At 45.6% G+C, this 9,560-nt stretch overlaps 3 non-coding genes across 3 annotated transcripts; 2 read left to right on the top strand and 1 right to left on the bottom strand.

Moving 5' to 3' along the window:
• Positions 1-341: 341 nt before the first annotated feature.
• On the top strand, positions 342-423 carry trnas-aga (transfer RNA serine (anticodon AGA)). The gene has a single exon. It is a non-coding gene; the product is annotated as a tRNA-Ser (tRNA).
• Positions 424-6,669: 6,246 nt separating this feature from the next.
• On the bottom strand, positions 6,670-6,742 carry trnam-cau (transfer RNA methionine (anticodon CAU)). The gene has a single exon. It is a non-coding gene; the product is annotated as a tRNA-Met (tRNA).
• Positions 6,743-9,096: 2,354 nt separating this feature from the next.
• Positions 9,097-9,168, top strand: trnae-uuc (transfer RNA glutamic acid (anticodon UUC)). The gene has a single exon. It is a non-coding gene; the product is annotated as a tRNA-Glu (tRNA).
• Positions 9,169-9,560: the final 392 nt, after the last annotated feature.

Raw genomic sequence — 9,560 nt, 5'->3', positions numbered from 1 at the left:
CGTTGGTAAGAGCGTAAATAAAAAGGCGATTCCTGCGTCTACCACTAATGTAAGAGCTATTTCAAGTGCGACGTGGTGCGGCTTTTCAAATGCTTGTGGGCATTTCTCTGTTGTTGATTCTTTTTTTGTGTGTAACAAAGTGGCATTTTCATGTCCGGACGGGGAGACTTTATCATTCCGACATGAAGCCACCCTTAAGTCCTCTGAGGCGTGTCTGTCTGCAAGGCTTGTATTTTGGAAATGTTTTTTTGAAACGGAGAACGACTTTGAAATAGGCTTCCGCCGGCGCCTCGCGATCCAGGTAAGATTGTAGCAAGAACGCAGCGGCTGTGGGGCTTGCTGTAGTCGTGGCCGAGTGGTTAAGGCGATGGACTAGAAATCCATTGGGGTCTCCCCGCGCAGGTTCGAATCCTGCCGACTACGTTGTCCGCCTCCAGTTGGTGTGTTCCGGCGCAAGCAAAGAAGCGCGCCTCTTTGTTGTTCCTGGTGGTTTTAAAACGCCCAATCGCTTGTACCCGCTGCCTTGAAATAAATTCTTCAGCATCCGCGAATGGCATTTTGCAGCTGGAAGCATATGTCGACGCTTTTTGCACAGAGCACCAAAAAAGCGTCTTTTTTGAAGGCCCAGACACTGAGCATTGGTGTTTCAGTGGTAGAATTCTTGCCTGCCACGCGGGAGGCTTGGGTTTGATTCCCGGCCAATGCAGTGGCTTTTGCAGCGAGCGGCTCCATCACTTGCATCCCCTTGCAACTCGCAACTGAAAACCCACTGAAGCTAAGCAGGTGTGAGCCAGGTCAGTACCCGGATGAGGGTAAGCTACAGGGAAAAACAAAGCTTCCAGCTGGAAGCGGTGTTAATGGTGCCGGCGGGGGGGCGCTCACCCTGAGGTCTGTGCGGGTCCCAATGTCCCAGCATAGTGACGGAGACGCTGTGTTGTAAAAGGGCGCTGTCTTTCGGATGAGATGTAAAACCGAGGTCATAGTGCTCTGTGGTCATTAAAAATGACCACCAAAAGCTCTTGGTAATTGATGGTCTTCAATAATGCTTCTCCTTTAGGTACATTTTAAATCAGCTGAAAAATGCTGTGAAATGGGGGGACACTTCAGGCCAGTGTAGGATTTGGGTTACAAGAACCATGAAACTGCACGAGAAAGCCCGTACACTGAATTACACGGCTTTCTATTCAAAGGAGGGCAAAAGAAATTCCCTGAGTTCGATTTTTTGCAGCACAGAGAGGACCACCGTTGTGAGGCCAGTTAGCTCAGTTGGTTAGAGCGTGGTGCTAATAACGCCAAGGTCATGGGTTCAATCCCCGTACGGGCTATGTTCTTTTCTCCTCTCTTACCAAAGCTGTTAGGTTCCTTTCTGTGGTGAGATGGGTTGTCATGCAATGCTGCCACATAGTGCCGACAGACAAGAGTGTTGCGGGAGAAGAGAAAAGTGTTTGAAGATTTAAGAGTGTCTTAGGTGGAGTCAAAATCAAGTGTCACAAATGCAAGTGGGAGGATTTCCAATGTTTAATATGGTAAAAATAAGCAGAAGTTATCTGCCGGTCATGGCACAGTCTGCCATGCTTTTGTCAGATACTGTAAAGTGGTGTCGAACTGGAGCCTCACCATTTGCATATGTGAGGCTCCAGTTATACATCGAGTGTCACATTAAATGACAAAAATGAAGAGAGTTAAAGCAGCTGGAGAGGTTTTCTTACAACTTTTGAGCTGACACAGTTTTGGAAAATGTTTCCTTCACGCTGCACTGTACAACATAGGCAGCCAAGAGTCTCCAAAACAAAACAGAATTGACAGATAGGAGAAAATTCCCACTCGTCCTGAAGTTCCCAAAATCCAGCACTGAGCGTAAACAAAGTGTCGAAGTAGCGTGGGAATGCTAACCCTAACCCTAGCTGGAGTTTGAGCAATCCAGCACTGAGCGTAAAAAGATGAGTCAAAGTAACGTCTAATCGGATTAGTTTCCTTAGAGCTGGTTCAGAGTTTGCTCAAGAGTTTACCCAGTGGGCATTGATTCGTCGAATATACGTATATTCACGGCGAAAATACGGCTATACGTATATATACGTCGCCTCGACGTATAATCAACGTCGAATTGCAACCGTAAAATCGACGACATTAATAAACGCATATATAACGTCGAAAACACATCTAACACAGTGCCTGAGGCTTTTTACTGTATGTATCGTGTGTGCCGCAACTAGGAGTATACGGCACTCTGCACAGTGTACGAAGTAAATTATTTTCGCAGTAATTAATTTACACGTGTATAATAAATATAGTAAATATAATAAATTAATTACTGCGAAAATAATTTTCTTCGTAAATCCTGCAATCCAGATGATTGGGGTATTGGTGCATGGCTACAGTCTGTGCTAGGAACATGGAGAGGGTCTCTGGTTCAATACATATTTGTGGGTCTGGTATTATTCGTTATGATCATATCGTTAATATCCTGTTTGAAAAACATGTGGACTAAAGCTGCTGCTTCTGTGCTAATTGTACGCCCTGAAGGGATCATGAAGGTCAAAAAATGATTTCATGGGAAAGGTTCTCTTATCTAGTGGCAGAACCTGATGGGTAGAACAATATAGCTTTAAGGGGGGTTACCCTTGGGAGTGATTCCCCTAGATGCAAATGATTATTGTGGTTTGTTTGTTCATAATAAGATGTTTTGCAGGAACGGAACAAAGAGAAATTTTACAACTTCAGCTAGAATTGTTCTACAAAACGTCACAGCTGAGGCAGGGGAACAATGTGTAGATTTTTCTAAGAGTTATTACCCAGTTGTTGACCAATCTGTTGACCAATGTTGACCAAAAAAGCCTAGGATTATGCTGGGCTCCAGCCCACAGGGATTTACCTGTGCTGTAAGAACTAATGAGTGAATAAGGAGACTGGATTCTGGTGAAAGACTTCAGGAAAAAGAAATGGTGTTCACTCAGGTGGAGGGGGCTGTACCAGGTGCTGCTGACCACTGCCACTGCTGTGAAGGTCACAGAAATGGTGCCCTGGATTCATGCTTCCCACTGTAAAAAGGTCACAAACGAACTGAACAAAGCGCAGGAGTGATGTCTCCACAAGGACAGATGGGGATAACCTGCTTGGGACTGATGTGCACAGCCTTTTTCCTTTTTATGTAGAAGCCTGTCACCACCCCAAAAGAGGAAGAATCTAAACACGAAGCCTCTTTGTATACAAACTGGCTGAATGAAACTGATAATGAGGGGGATATGAGTAATTTGTGGTATAAATTTATAAATCATACTGTAAAGTTAAAGAAATTTAATGCATCTTGTTATATATGTGCTTTAATGCCTCATTCTACAGCCTCACCCATGCGACTTTTTATGAAATGTACTCTTTTATTAATATCATGTTAGAAGGCTTAGACGCTATCTAACAAGAATTAAGGGGAGTTAGATTAATGGCACTTCAGAACAGGTTCGTGCTGGACCTTCAAAATGCAGCATCTGGAGGAGTCTATGCTTTAGTAGGAGACTCCTGTTGTACATATATTCCAGCTAATGACTATGATTACGGAAATCTTACACTCGCTATTCAGCATTTAAAAGAACTAAAAGACAAGGTGAATAAAGAGAGAGGCATAAAAGATACACCGGCTTTTCTCTCCTGGTTAGAATCACTGTTTGGGCCAGGGGGAATGTTTTTCTTTTAAGTTACTAACACCGATTATAGGGGCTGTGATACTTGTCTTCCTGTTTTTATGTTGCTGTATGACATGTATTATTCCAATGCTTCGAAATATGGAAATATGGTACCTAGGGGGATAAACTGTTCATCCTTCCAGTCTGGAGAATTGGCAGCTGTCTGACGTCAGTAAGTGATCCTTAAAAAATTAATAGTTCCATGACAGTGTGCATCACCAGAAAATCAATTTCAATGCATTAAAACTCTTGTTATCCTTCTGATCATTGAAGTGTCATTGCCCCAGCACTGTATACTCTTACTTTTGACGCCTGTCTGAAGTTGGATCCATTTCTAAGAATGGTGACTCACATATCCTCCTGCTCAACTTTGGCTCAACCACACAAACTATGAAGTTAATCATCTGCTTTTGCTCCAAGATTTATGTTACTAGGCTCTCTCCTGGGGATCCTCGTGTTCAAACTTTGCCCTTATTGTGGATGATCCATGACAGAATTCAGGGAATTCAGAATTCTGATACCTCAGCTCAGATTCTGACTGGGCAGACTGTCATTGCCTGGTGTGAATGTGTGCATATCTGTTTTTGTGCATGTTCTGTGGCCTGTTGTACAGTACATCACAAATGAAAGGGAAATGGAAAACTAAAATAAGACTCAAGTGTTTTATCTTTCATTAACAGTGTTTCATTAGTATCTGTGCTAGATCCTGTCATCCACTGCTTACCACGACAGGCTCTAGCACAGGATAGCAGCTAATACATTTAACAATCTCACTGCACAATGTTGTATATTCAAGGGCTGATCTTCTGTACTTTTTCTTTCACTTTTCATTTCCTAGAAACTCAGTCCTGCCAGGAATAATCTGAGAACAAAATCAATCTGAGTGAAAATCTAAGCAGAGGAAGATTGTTTTACAGAGTTAACAAGGTCTAATTCAAGGTCATCAGCACTAACAACATTCTCTCTGGAGACAGGCGATAAGAAAATTGAAAGTGTGTATTGTTACATAACAGCAGAGACTATGAGTTATGCTATCATGAGAGTGGTGATGGATTTTTTTCATTGCTTAGTTTTGCAGGTTCTGTACATTTGAACATTCAAAGTGACTAAAGTAAAGGAGTTTTCCCTTTTTACCACATAATTCCCAAAGATCAACACTAATAGAAAGCCTAATTCCAGCCAAGATTCAATTACTGTCTCTCAGGCATCCCAGCAGTGGATTTCATGACTTCAGACAGCCATCTTTATCAGTGGAGAACTCAATGCTCTGAGGTTTACTGGCAGAGTCTCACACTGGGTAATATGTTGGTAAATAATGTCCTATGGAATTCTACTATTGATAAATTCTACTATGGAACTGCGATGTGTCCTGAAAAAATCTTCTATGATAGTGGTACAGTCCATCACACCCCACCTACAGCCTTTAAAAGAGAAAAAAATATTCTGATATTATGGTGGAAAAAGAGCCCTGGAATCTTTGTAGAAGGACCAAAGACGGAAAGAACGGGCAGTGTAACCATGGCGAAGAGAAGGGAAATATTGGAGAGAGCTTTTTTCATACACTTTTTATCATTGTTTTTCCAGCCCAACAATGATCAACAAATATGGGCAGGCGTCCTGTGCCAAATCCAATCTACCTTTCTTCCAAGCATACAGGAATGTCAGTGAATTAAATATTGACATATGAAAATACCCAAAAATATGCAATCACACATATGCAGTTTGAGCAAACATAAGACAATACCCAAGTACCACAAACTACCAGGCATCATTAGCAGTTCAGGTGGGGAGCTGTGTCAGCATGCGTAGGCTGCAAAGGAACAAGTAATAGGTCTATTCCATGCTTAAAAGAGAAGAAAGAAAACACAACATTTCAGCCGTGGAGCCCTCACACCTGAAGAAGGCTCCACGGCCGAAACGTTGTGTTTTCTTTCTTCTCTTTTCATCTAGTGTCATTAGCCAGTTCCTGTCAAAATAAAATAGAAATGGATAACATTCTAGAGAGAGTTTGAAATACCAAGGTACAATTTAAACCATATTTCTTCCACTACAACCACAATATTTTGGAGAGATCGCTGAGCCTAACTGTTCTGGCATGCCCGTTAGCCTCCGTCCTGCTTCAGCAATGAATGCAACGGGGCACATTCTGAGGGAGATGCGGTCAATCAGGTTGCAGGAAAACCACGCTATGCTTTTTTTTGAGATCCTGAAAAGGACAGAGGGGCCATGTATATGTGTGCAGCTGGATATGTAATTGCAGGTGGCGTAGCAAATTCTGCTGAAGCCCCACTGCCTGGTGTGGACGGTAGCTGTGCATGTTGCAGCAGAATTGTGCATGTGAGATCAAGGGGGCATGTCATGTGTTTGAGCACTTCACTCCCTTCCGGAAGCACGTGATTCCCTGAGTCCAAAAAATTTGTAAGTTCTTTGGATGACCTGTGGACCGATCTTTCACGATGAAGAATTCCTTAAGAAGAATAGATCTCGGCCCACCATCCCAATGCCTCCATCTCAAAACAGCAACCTCCCACTGCCCTTAGTCTGCAAGGCAGTCCTTTCAAGTGCGATGATGACGCCGGGACCTTCGTTGCCTATTGTACGAGCTGAACTTTTGTGCTCATCAATTCAACGCTCTTTCCATCAACTCATCTTGTCTTTTGACGCTTCGTGTTTTGTGCTCCTTTGACTATCGGCATATCGGGTGACTGCAAACACTGAAGTTCTTGCTTACGGAGTGTGGAATAGTGTTTTCAAGTGATCGCTGTTCTGTCATGTTGACGCCGAGTGAATCTTTCTTTGGCAACATGGGCAGGCTGACAGCAGCGCGAGCGAAAGTAATGGCAAATTTCTTGACTTATTTCTGAATGTGAATGTTCTTTAGAAAAGGGATGCGGCGTTGCTTCTCCCCCGTGTAAAGGTCACGCATTCCAGACGTGGTTATGAGCGAACAGTTGCCGCAAGTGTTTGAAAAGAGCAAGAGAGGAAGCAGCCCTGCCCCGTGTGAGGATCAAACTCAGGACCTTCAGATGATGAGACTGACGCGCTACCAACTACGCCAACGAGGCCAGCTGCAGTACACAGCCGGAAAGTTTGCCTCATGGATTTCAGTCGCCCGTTCCCTAATCTTTAGACGCCCTCTGCTGGATGTTGCATTTGCCTTTTGATCTCACCGATACTTTTTTGGTCTGTTTCTGTTGCGAGTCTGTTTTTCAGATCTCACCTAGCACAAGTCTCTCTGGCTGAAGTGGCCTCTCTGCTTCAGCATCGTGCCCTCACTCAGCCATTAAAAACGTCACTCGGACTTCTGACATGCTGACATGAAATGTCAAGAGAGAGTGGCGGAGACGCTTAAGGCAGAGAGAAGATGAAGAGGGGGCGTGGCTGCGAAATGATTGACAGCTGCATGACGCTCTCCATGCAAGGCGTGACCACAGGCTAAAGGACACCTTTCGGCACATCAAGCTCTAAGCACACACCTGGAGGACGTGGGAAATGATCCCGCTACCTCTCGCATGCAAAGCGAGCGCTGTACCATGCAAGCTAACCCCCCTCGCTGGGGCTCATGCCTCGGTGTCGCCTAGTGCCGCTTGTTCCCCTCTTACCGGGTGCAGTTCACTGCCCTTCGTCTGCAAGGCAGTCGTGTAATTGCGGCTTTCTTGACTTATTGATGAAGGTCTGACTGGACGAGCGAATGACGCCTCTCCCCCGTCCTCAAGCTCGCTGACAGAATAAAATGGAAAGTGCTGCCGTGGCTCATTGGTTTAGGGGTATGATTCTCCCTTAGGGTGTGGGAGGTCCTGGGTTCAACTTGCGAATGAGCCCTTGTGTGTTCTTTTTGTCCTCGTCCACAAGACTGGGAACTGATATCCACATCACCTTGCAGCATCTGCTTATGGCAAACGATGGAATGTGACTAATGACTGAACGAGCCTGGTGAATACTCATCACGTGGCACAATGAGAGCGTGCAGTCAGCTGTCCAAGGCAGCAACCTCATTGCTCGTTCAAAAGAACACGTACTGAAAACTCATCACCACTATGTCGTAAATGAGCACCGCGATCGCTTGTTGTCATGCGTCCTTACTTGGGAAATGCAGAAGCAAAAACTGCCCTCTCTCAGTCACCGAAACGTGTGCGGCTCGCCTTGCACTCTCTGCGCCTCGCATATTTATGGAGCTGTCTGCTCTTCTTTCTGTTGAAGTACGCAAGTTACGTGGCGTACTGCAGACTATGATGTGCTCAATGACAGCTTTCAAGATTTGAAAACTATGAGCTTGATGGCTCAAGTCGAACGAATGTGGTTGTTACGCAATTGATGATCAAACGCACGTATTCTAACGATTCGTGAGAGTATGTTCTAAAGGTCCCTGGCTCGATCCCGGGTTTCGGCATTTTGTTTCATCGCGCCCTTTGTTCCTATCTCCAGCGCCCTCTGCCTAAAGTGACGCGTCCCTTTCTCAGCCCGAAACGCAAGCGAGACACCAGCAGCAGTCCCTACAGGTTTCCGTAGTGTAGCGGCTATCACGTTCGCCTAACACGCGAAAGGTCCCCGGTTCGAGACTGGGTGCAAACAGCCTATTCTTGCACGCTCCTGCACTTCACAGAGGTCTTGAACCACCAGTCATTTGTTCCCAATGTATTTCCGGTGCCTTCATGCACTCTTGTACCAAACGCACGTTTTTTCTGTACCTGGAGCCGATCATTTGCAATTGGGCTATCCCTACAGACCAAGACGAGCTCTGTCGGCTCAAAAGCAGCGCAACACCTGCGAGAACAACAGAAAGATTAGTACCCAGCGGGGGCCTCTTAGTGAGCCCAAGATCTAATCAAGAATCGACTCCAGAAACAGGGCTTGGCGCATTGTTCCATACTCCGACCACTCTTGGTGTAAACAGGTCCCTCCTGGTCTCTGCATGAAATGCACTTTCCTGCGTTTGCTTTGGTGTAACTGGCTTCCCATGCATGGGCGAATGTGAAGAAGATCCTTAGTAAGTCATTGAAGAAACCCGAGAAGAGGTCGGAGTGGCCTCTGTCGTTCATCAACGATCCAGTCAGGCAGTACTCCTCTGTAAAGCGCTGTTCGTTCACATCGATTGGCTTTTTTTTGCCTTCATTCATGCAAGTAGTAAAAGCAGACGCCCCTATTCTGCCGTGACCCGGATTTGAACCAGGGTTGTTGTGGCCACAACGCAAAGTACTGACCACTATACGATCACGGCGAGTTACCGATACACACGTGGCAGGGCGGAAAAGGCTGTGCTCTCTTCGTGTGACATGATTCGGGAAAGTCCTGACGTTGCATTTCAACTGAGCCCCAGTATACATCGACCCTTCGGCACTCTGAGTGACAACTCTCTTGCGTGTTTTCTCATATTTATGTAGTTTGCTTGCATGATGCCCGGAACAGCAGGGTTGTGCACTCCCATATGGTCTAGCGGTTAGGATTCCTGGTTTTCACCCAGGCGGCCCGGGTTCGACTCCCGGTATGGGAACGTGTCAATTTTGCCTCCTGCTTTCCAAAAGATCAGCACTGTGTACGAAGGAGCCACATTAAAACTACTCAACGTGCAAAACGTGCGAGAAGAGGGGGCGCTTGTTTCCAGCCGAAACTTCTCGCGTGTGAGACGAGCTGACCATCGCTGCAGGAGGTGGGAGGGTCACTCTGGTAGACAGGGCTGACCTTCGGCAATAGGATTTATACTCTCCAAGATGATATTTGCACTTTCTGGAGAGGCGATTTTCTCCACTTCAGTAGCCCGATTTCGTCGATTGCGTGGAGAGGGCTGTAGAATGTGGCGCCGTCTTTCCTGCTCCGTCCATGACAGGCGTGCTGGTCTCTGGAGAGAGAGCATGGTCCATCAGCGCACCCCAATAAAGGCACTGG

This window comes from Lepisosteus oculatus, unplaced genomic scaffold (assembly GCF_040954835.1).
Source record: "Lepisosteus oculatus isolate fLepOcu1 unplaced genomic scaffold, fLepOcu1.hap2 HAP2_SCAFFOLD_64, whole genome shotgun sequence".
NCBI classification, from domain to species: Eukaryota; Metazoa; Chordata; class Actinopteri; order Semionotiformes; family Lepisosteidae; genus Lepisosteus; species Lepisosteus oculatus.
The sequence above is the reverse complement of the archived record's forward strand: the minus strand, read 5'-3'. Positions and strand labels throughout refer to the sequence as shown.